The following is a 9330-nucleotide window of genomic DNA, read 5'->3' as shown; positions in this document are numbered from 1 at the left end:
AAAGGTAAAAAAAAAAGCAGCCGTCCTGACAGAACAGCCTCCTCCTCCCCACCCCCCACAGACAGCACAGACAACACCCCCCCAACCCCTTTGTGCATGGCCCCCTTATCACCCTCCCTAACCCTGTTGGCTGACCGACATGACCCTCCCATGCACCCAATCGTCACACCCCTCCCCCACCCCCTCCATCAGCACACTTGCAAGTGATGACTTGGCTTCCTCTCCATGGTAAGAAGGCAAACTGTATTAAACTTGCTGGAATGCTCTACTGGGCGTGTGACTCACCCGAAATGCCCTAACAAGGGAAAACTCCATTAAAAACACCAAGGATGGACAGACAGGCAAGCAGTGCAGGAAGAAATGGCCTTCAGGAAGACAGCTCTCCATTTTTCTGATGCTGATCTGACCAGGTTGCTGGAGGCAGTGGAAGCAAGGCGAGACACCCTCTTCCCCCCAGCAGCATGGTGTCCCAGGGAAAGGGATGCAAATGCAGCCTTTGAGACGGTGGCAGCATGTGTTAGTGTCCTAGCACTGGCCAGGAGCACCAGGAAGCAGTGCCGCAAAAAACCTAATGATCAATTCTGGGCAGCTTATTTAGCATCTTCCTCCTAAATGATCCCCAGATCCTCCCACACCCAGCACCCTGCATGCTTCCAGCCTCTGACACCCCAAGCCCCTCTCTCCTCCTGCCTAAGAGTATCACAATCCTTGCCGTCTGAAGGCCACCCCGATACACTCCAGGACTCATGTTATCAGATTTTACATGAGACAAAGATATGTAGAGGGACAGGTAGAATTGAGGAAGCGGGAAGGCTGCAGAAGAGTTTGGATAGGTTAGAAGAGTGGGCAAAGAAGTGGCAGATGGAATACAATGTGGAAAAGTGTGAGGTTCTGCACTTTGATGGAGGAATGGAGGCATAGGTTATTTTCTAAATGGAAAAATGCTTAGAAATCAAAAACACAAAGGGATTTGGGAGTCATTGTTCTCTTAAGGTTAATGTGCAGGTTCAGTCGGCAGTTAGGAAGACAAATTGCATGTTAGCATTCATTTTGAAAGGACTAGATTACAAGAGCAAGGATGTACTTCTGAGGCTATATAAGGCTCTGATCAGACCTCATTTGGAGTATTGTGAGCAGTTTGGACTCCATATCTAAGGAATGCTGTGCTGGCCTTAGAAACGGTCCAGAGGAGTTTCACAAGAATGATCCCTGGAATGAAGAGCTTGTCGTATGAGGAACAGTTGAGGACTCTGAGTCTGTACGCATTGGAGTTTAGAAGGATGGGGGGAATCTTACTGAAACTCACAGGTTGCCGCAAGGCTTGGATAGAGTGGACATGGAGAGGATGTTTCCTCTTACAGGAAAAACTAGAACCAGAGGGCACAACCTCAGGCTGAAGGGATGATCCTTTTAAACAAAGATAAGTAGGAATTTCTTCAGCCAGAGAGTGGTGAATCTGTGGAACTCTTTGCTGCAAAAGAAGGTGGAGCCAGGTCATTGAGTGTCTTTAAGACAGAGATAGATAGGTTCTTGATTAATAAGGGGGTCAGGGGTTATGGGGAAAAGGCAGGAGAATGGGGATGAGAAATATATCAACCATGATTGAATGGCGGAGCAGGTTGGATGGGCTGAGTGGCCTAATTCTGCTCCTATGTTTTATGGTCTTACTTATGGTCCTTCTGAAGAATGCCTATAATCGCAGGGAGAGGGCAAAGACTGAGGTGGTGTGCCTGACATTCAGACCCCCACCCTCTTTGAGGAACAGGTACTGGAGCTTGCAGGAAAGGATGGGATATGGACTATTATTCACAATATGGTCAGGCTGGGGCGTAGGAGTGAGCATCTGCCAATCCACCGCTCGGAGATATCTCAAGTAAGTTGCATGTAGCCTGGATTCCTTTCCCTCCCTTGCACTTAACTTTGTGTCACATGTTGCAGGAAGGGACCTGGACATGCTGGGGCCACTTGGCCCCCTCTGCTGCTTCCACCCATTCTGCCCTGACAGCTTGAAAGACTCCTCAGAGAAAATGGGATGAAGGGAGCTCTGCAGCCAGCGTCAATTTTGCATCAGCTTCCACCTCGCAATTCACCATCCCAGAGACTCTCACATCTGTGGGTCAAATTAGTGACGAGGCACCTAGGTCACTCTCTGGTGCACATGACTCATCCACTGATTTACATCAGGTGGAGGAAGGAATATCCGAGGCCTCTGACACGTGGGGACCTGCTGTAGGCAAGGACTCACACCTGCCGCAGGTGAGGAATGGGCATGAAAATGGGCGCCATTCCGCGAGTCACATCACGCCAATTTTATGACTTTTTCCTGCCACAAAATGGACGTGATGAAGTTGTAAAATTCTGCCCGCGGCTTCTGCAAGTATAAGTGCATAATGGTTAGCATTGTTGCCTCACAGCACCAAGGACCCAAGTTCAATTCCGGTCTCAGGTGACTGTCTGTGTGGTGTGTGCATGTTCTCCCAGTGTCGGCATGGGTTTCCTCTGGGCATTCCAGTTTCCTCCCACACTGCAAAGATGTGCAGATTAGGTGGATTAGCCATGTTAAATTGCCCCTTAGTATCCAAAGATGTGTAGGTTAGAGGGACTAATGGGGTAAATGCATGGAGTTATGGGGAAGGTAGGAATTTGCATGGTTTAAATGCTCTGTCAGAGAGCCGGTGTTGACCTAATGGGTCGAATAGCCTCCTTCTGAACTGTAGGATTCTATGGCTATAGAATGTAAACTATATATTTGTAAATATTATTGGCCATCTTTTTGTTCCCTAAATATTGAACTATTTGTGGTATAATTTATGATTTTATTCAGTATATAATCATTTAATTATTTAGTTAATATGCAAAAAAAAGCCAAACTGTTGCAATATGACGCACTGTTGGGAAATGAATATGATTTAAGTTTTATCATCCTTTCCGCAAAAGAGAACAAAACTAGTCGTTTGATATGCTGTAAAATAAAATTGATATAACAGAAGCGAAAGGGTTAATAAATGTTCCAAATATATGCGGGATTATGTTTGGAAAAATTATTATTTTAGGAAAATTATGTTTTTCATTACTTTTTTCTCAAACTCAAGCTAAATTTACAAAGCTCCTCCCTTAGATTTAATGCTAAATTCTCTTGTACCACTGGCATTATGTCCCTTTTCCCTACTAGTAAATGATTTAAGATACTTATTCGATAAATTTAGTCTTTCCTGATTATCTATTCCTATCTTGCTTGCATCCTATTAATGGGCTCACATTCCCTATTTCCTTTCCTTTTCTTTTAATGTATTTATAAAATAATTTGCAATTAGCCTCATATTCCATTTTGCTCCTCACATCATTTCTTTCCTGCGTTGTTTTTTATAGCTCCCCCAGCACTCTTGATTTCCACTATCCCTTATAATTATGTAAGTATTTTCTTTCAGTTTGATACTGCCACTCGGCATATTTGTTAACCTCATTTGCTCAGCTACATATATGACTGTATGCTTAGGGCATCTGTGATCTTGAACATAAGAACATAAGAAATAGGAGCAGGAGTAGGCCATCTAGCCCTTCGAGCCTGCCCCGCCATTCAATAAGATCATGGCTGATCTGTCGTGGCTTAGTTCCACTTTCCCGCCCTCTCCCCATAACCCTTAATCCCCTCTCTTATCAAGAACCCATCAACCCGCTTCTTAAAAATATTTAGCGAGGCAGCCTCCACCACTTCAACAGGCAGAGAATTCCAGAGATTCACCACCCTTTGAGTGAAGAAGTTCCTCCTCAACTCCGTTCTAAACCGCCTCCCCTTTATCTTGAGGCTGTGCCCCCTAGTCCTACTTCCTTTTTTGAGTGGGAAGAGTCTCTCCACCTCTATCCTATCCATCCCATTCATCATCTTATACGTCTCAATGAGATCTCCCCTCATTCTTCTAAACTCTAACGAGTACAAGCCTAGTTTATTCAGCCTCTCCTCATAGCTCAACCCCCTCAACTCCGGTATCAGCCTAGTAAACCTCCTCTGCACTCCCTCCAAGGCCAAAATATCCTTGCGCAGGTGCGGCGCCCAAAACTGCACACAGTACTCCAGCTGCGGCCTCACCAATGCCCTATACAGCTGCAGCAAGACGTCCCTACTTTTATATTCAATCCCCCTTGCTATGAAGGCCAGCATCCCATTCGCCTTCCTGACCACCTGCTGCACCTGCAAGCTGGGTTTTTGCGACTCATGCACAAGGACCCCGAGGTCCCTCTGCACCGTCGCCTGCTGCAGTTTTTCGCCAAGTAAGTAATAGTCCTTCCTACCATTCTTCCTACCAAAGTGGACCACCTCACACTTGCCAACATTAAATTCCATTTGCCATTTCCTGGCCCATTCGCCCAGCCTATCTAGATCCTTCTGCAGACTCTCCACACCCTCCGCACAATTTGCCTTTCCCCCAATCTTGGTGTCATCAGCAAATTTCGACACCCTACACTCGGTTCCCTCCTCCAGATCATCTATATAAATGGTAAATAGCTGAGGCCCCAGCACCGACCCCTGGGGCACCCCACTAGTCACCAAGCAGCATAGATTTCTTTTACTATAACTCTGGCTGGCTAGCCTACATCAGAGGACTGTTAAAAGTAACTATGCTGTTGTGGTTCTAGAGTCACTTAGGCCAGAGCAGATAACGAGAGATGAGACTATAATTGGAAGTGTGGGGAATGTGGTATTGTTCACTTAATATACAATGAAGTAGGTTAATTTTTGCCTTTTGTTTCTAATTTTCTCCACTCCTCAGGCACTGATCCCTCACTGGGGTTCAATTCTGTATTCTAAAATGTTGACTTAAGTGATCTTTATTCACAAAATAGAAATAGAATGGTGATACACAGCAGATCAGTCAGCATCTGTAAAGAGAAGGCAGATATCATGGCATTTCAGCTGCATGTCCTTCATCAACCAAAATATTAGAAAATATTTCTTCCATTAGTTGTTTAATTATTCACCACCATTGATAACTGGGTGTGGCAGGACTGCAGAGATTTAATCTTACTCATTGGATCGCTTAGCTCTGTCTATTCTTCTTTCATTATTCGACATGTTTGTAGTCCAGTACTGGAACTCCACCAGATTAGAATTTCATCTTTAGATATTCCCTGTGCTATTCCTGGCATTCTGTTCTACACTCCTCATCGAACCACAGTTGAAGCGTATAAGATTTTGAGGAGATTTGTTTTCTGAGGGTAGATGTTGAGAGTGCATTTCCCCCAGTGTGAACCTAGAAATAGGGGACATAGTTCAAAATTAAGAGAAATGTCTTGGCAAACAAGGTTTTTTGCCAATTGCTGGAAAATGGGATTAAAATAGATAGTTGCTTGATAGCTAGTGCAGACACGATAGGCCAAAGGGCCTCTCTCCATGCCATAAAACCCTATGCTTTATAGGTTAGATGTGTTGCCCATGATAAATTTCCCTATAGTACCATAGTTAAGTGGATTAGCCAGGATAAAAAATATGCAGGGTTATGGGTGGAGTGTAGGCCTGGGTAAGATGTGGAGTTGATGTAGACTCAATCAGCTGAATGGCCTCCTACTGCACTGTAGGGATTCTACAGTTCTTTGATTCTATAATCTCCTATTTAAGACAGAGGTGAGGAGGAATTCCTTCCCTTAGCGTATCATTTGGACAGCATGGTAACACAATGGTTACCTCTGCTGACTCATTGCGCCAGGGTGGATCCCTCTTATCTAATCTGTTCATTACGTTCTCAAAACATTCTAACGTATTTGTCAAACACAATTTCCTCTTCATAAAACTAAACTGGCTCTGTCTAATCATAATGTAAATTTCTAAGTGTCCTGTTACCACTTAGTAATCAATTTCAACATTACTACAATGGCTGATGTCAGGCTAACTGGTCCGTAGTCCCTTGTTGTTTCCCTTCTTGAATAGCAGTGTTATACCTGCTACCTTCCAATTTATTTGAACTCTTACAGAATCAAGAGAATTTTGGAGGATTATACAACTGAAATAACATCTTACGGAACACTTGGATATTGCTCATTCGATCCAGTGTATTTTTCAGCTTTTGGTCCTGTTAATTTTTGCAGTGCTTTTCTTCGTTAAAATTAATTACTTTAAATTTCTCACTGCCATTTGAGCTTTGATTCCCCACTATTTCTCATGTGATACCTGTTTACGTTCACTGCTCATTTTCTTTTAATATATATGCAGAAACTTTTGCAATGTATTATTATATTTCTCGCTGGTTGGCCATCATTCACTATTTTATTGCTTTTTATCAATTCTTGTTTGTTCCTTGCTGGTTTCTAAAATTCTCCTAATCCTCACACTAAAGTTTATTAGTCATAAGTAAGACTTACATTAACACTGCAATGAAGTTATAGCGAAATTCCTACAGTCGCCATACTCTGGCACTTGTTTAGGTCAAGGCACCTAACCAGCACATCTTTCAGAACGTGTGAGGAAACTGGAGCACCTGGAGGAAACCCACGCAGACACGAGGAGAACAAGCAGACTCCAGACACACAGAGATCCAAGCTGGGAATTGAACCCAGGTGCCTGGCACTGTGAGACAGCAGTGCTAAACACTGTGCCATCATTCTACCCATGCCATTTCTTTGAATTTTTGCATGCCTTTTAGTCTAATTTTTCAATTTACCTTAGCAAACTATCATATCTGCGTAATCAGTTTTATTTACATTTAATATTCTTGTTTTAGTACAACCCTTCAAAATACAATTGAAGAATTCTATCATACTATGATCACTCTTCCCTAAAGGATTCCTTACCATAAGACTATTAATTAATCTTGTCTCATTTCACAAGACAAAATTGAAAACAGCCTTTTCATTGCATGGTTCCATGATTATTATATGATACTGTTTCAAATGCATTTCAGGAACTTATTCTTTAAACTAGTGTTGACAGTTTGGTTTGTTCAATGTGTATAAAGGTAGTGATTACTGTCCTTGTTACAAGCTTCTTTTAATGTGTGATGCATATTATGTACAAAAGGGAGGCCACTGTTAGGAGGAGGCTTATAGAAAACTCCCACCAGTGTGTTTTACCACTGTTACTTCTAATCCTATACACACTGGTTTTGTTTTCTGATCATCTGAGCTAAGATTCTTCTTCATTGTTGTTTTTATGTCACCTGTTATTATCCTGTTTCTGTTCCATTTTGCATGTCTCTGAAATGTCAAGTTTAATTCCCAACCTTGTCATAATAAAGCCATGTGTGTATGATAGCTACTCTTGCATATTCTGACAAAGCCACTTTACTTTTAACTTGACAGTATTTTCCCTTGATTTTACCTTATTCACTGATGCACTATTACTGTTAAAATCATTGCCCCTTCTAGTTACATTTATCTTCATTCAAATTACTACACTGCTTTATGATCTTAACTTTCATCTTTGGATTTATCTTGAACCCCTCCCAACTATTTTAGCTTCTACATTTTAATTATTTGAAGTGCCAAGGCTCTGGCCTTACCCTGGCTGAAGTAGAACCCATCCCAATGAAACTGTTCCCTCTCTCCAATACTGATGTCAGTGTCCCTTGTATGAATGAAAACCTCCCTGTATCCCACACCACTCTTTCAGCCTTGCTACTTTCTCCGATCTATGCCAATGATGCTGGAGTAAGGTGACTGCTTACAAGCTTTGCCCACCATACCCTCTAATTCTATCTTTTACTCTCATTCTCTGCTTCTAAGACTCTATTCTAACTCTTTGACAACATATTATGTCAATCTCTTCATATTAAGTTGATCTTTCTTTACACCCTAGCGATGACTGTAATACTGCACCCTCTCCTTTCCTTCTCTATGTCCGGTACGCTTTGTCTGTTTAGTGTGCAAGAAACACTATTTTCACTGTATTCTAATACATGTGACAATAATAAATCAAATCAAATTTGAGTGTGGTTCAGATTGCAATTCAAAGATTATTGAGTTTCTGCTTATTCATTTGCATTCTGTAACTTCCTCAGTAAATCTTAATTCCACCCTCCAGCTTTGGTCCTGGATGGACCACAAGTGATAATGTGGAGATGCCGGTGTTGGACTTGGTAAGAAGTCTCACAACACCTGGTTAAAGTCCAACAGTTTTATTTGGTAGCGCAAGCCACAAGCTTGCAGAGCACTGGCCCTTCATCAGGTGAGCTGGAGCTGTGTTCACAAACAGGGCATATATAGATACAAATTCAATTTACAAGATAATGATTGGAATGCGAGTCTTTACAGGTAATCAAGCTTAAAGGTACAGATAATGTAAGTGGAGAGAGGGTTAAGCACATGTTAAAGAGATGTGTATTGTCTCCAGCCAGGACAGTTCTCTTTAACCTTGACAGTTCTCTGTGCTTAATGCTCTCTCCACTCACATTGTACCTTTAAGACTTGATTATCTGTAAAGACTTGCATTCCAACCATTATCTTGTAAATGGAGTTTGTGTCTATATATACCCTGTTTGTGAACAGAACTCCCACTCACCTGACAAAGGGGCAGTGCTCCGAAAGCTTGTGGCACCAAATACACCTGTTGGACTTTAACCTGATGTTGTGAGACTTCTTACCAAGTCTCACAACACCAGGTTAAAGTCCAACAGGTAAACGCCACTAGCTTTCGGCGCTTTGCCCCTTTGTCAGGTGAGTGGGGAGTTCTGATCACAAACATAGCATATAAAGGCACACACTCAATTTACAGAATACTGATTCAAATGCGAGTCTTTACAGCTAATCAAGTCTTAAAAGTGCAGACAATGTCAAACCAAATAAACAAACTCAAGTTAAATCAGGACAAAGTAAAAGGGGCAACTCCCCAAAAGGAAGGGGAGCAGCCCGAACAAAAGCAAAGTACACAATGTGAGTGGAGATAGCATCAAGCACAGGTTAAAGACTTCTTATTGGACTACAAGTCCCAGAAGGCAGCGGGCGGCCGCGTATTGACGCATGCGTGTTTCTCCCACTCTTCTTCCTGTTGAGGTGACAACCGAACCTGCTCGTGCCGCGGTGCAGGCTCGCTGATTGGTGGAGTGCTCAGAGGCAGCTGGCCTGCTCAGTAGTGCAGCTGAGGCTGTGGTCGCGGTTGACGAAGCTTCGGAGTTGCTGCCTTGTGAGTGAGTGAGTGGAGTATTTAACCCTGGCGCCGAGTGAGGGGGTGGGCAAAGAGGGGAAAGGGTCTGTGTGCGCGAAACTCCTGTCGCTCCCGCCCCACAACTTCAGTCGGGGGCCGGGTGGCGGTGCTTCAAGCTGCTGTTGTTGTGCACTGATCGCAGGAGGGGGAAGTCTGGGCCTGGGCCCAGCTCCTGCTCCCTAAGCAACCCAGCAGAGTGC

At 43.2% G+C, this 9330-nt stretch overlaps 1 protein-coding gene across 2 annotated transcripts in view; it reads left to right on the top strand.

The window, feature by feature from the left end:
- The first annotated feature begins 9030 nt into the window (after window positions 1-9030).
- LOC145342282 (transmembrane protein 33-like) overlaps window positions 9031-9330 on the top strand; it is a 132192-nt gene continuing 131892 nt past the window's right edge. The window contains exon 1 of one of the 2 annotated variants that reach the window (XM_080187715.1): window positions 9031-9117. The gene's annotated coding sequence lies outside the window, so the exon portion shown is untranslated. The remainder of the gene's footprint in view (window positions 9118-9330) is intronic. The other variant, XM_080187714.1, reaches the window with a different exon arrangement.

This window comes from Carcharhinus amblyrhynchos, chromosome 4 (genome assembly GCF_965287045.1).
Source record: "Carcharhinus amblyrhynchos chromosome 4, sCarAmb.v2.hapA, whole genome shotgun sequence".
Classification (NCBI taxonomy): Eukaryota; Metazoa; Chordata; class Chondrichthyes; order Carcharhiniformes; family Carcharhinidae; genus Carcharhinus; species Carcharhinus amblyrhynchos.
Note: the sequence above shows the minus strand (reverse complement) of the source record. Positions and strands in the feature narration are given on the sequence as shown.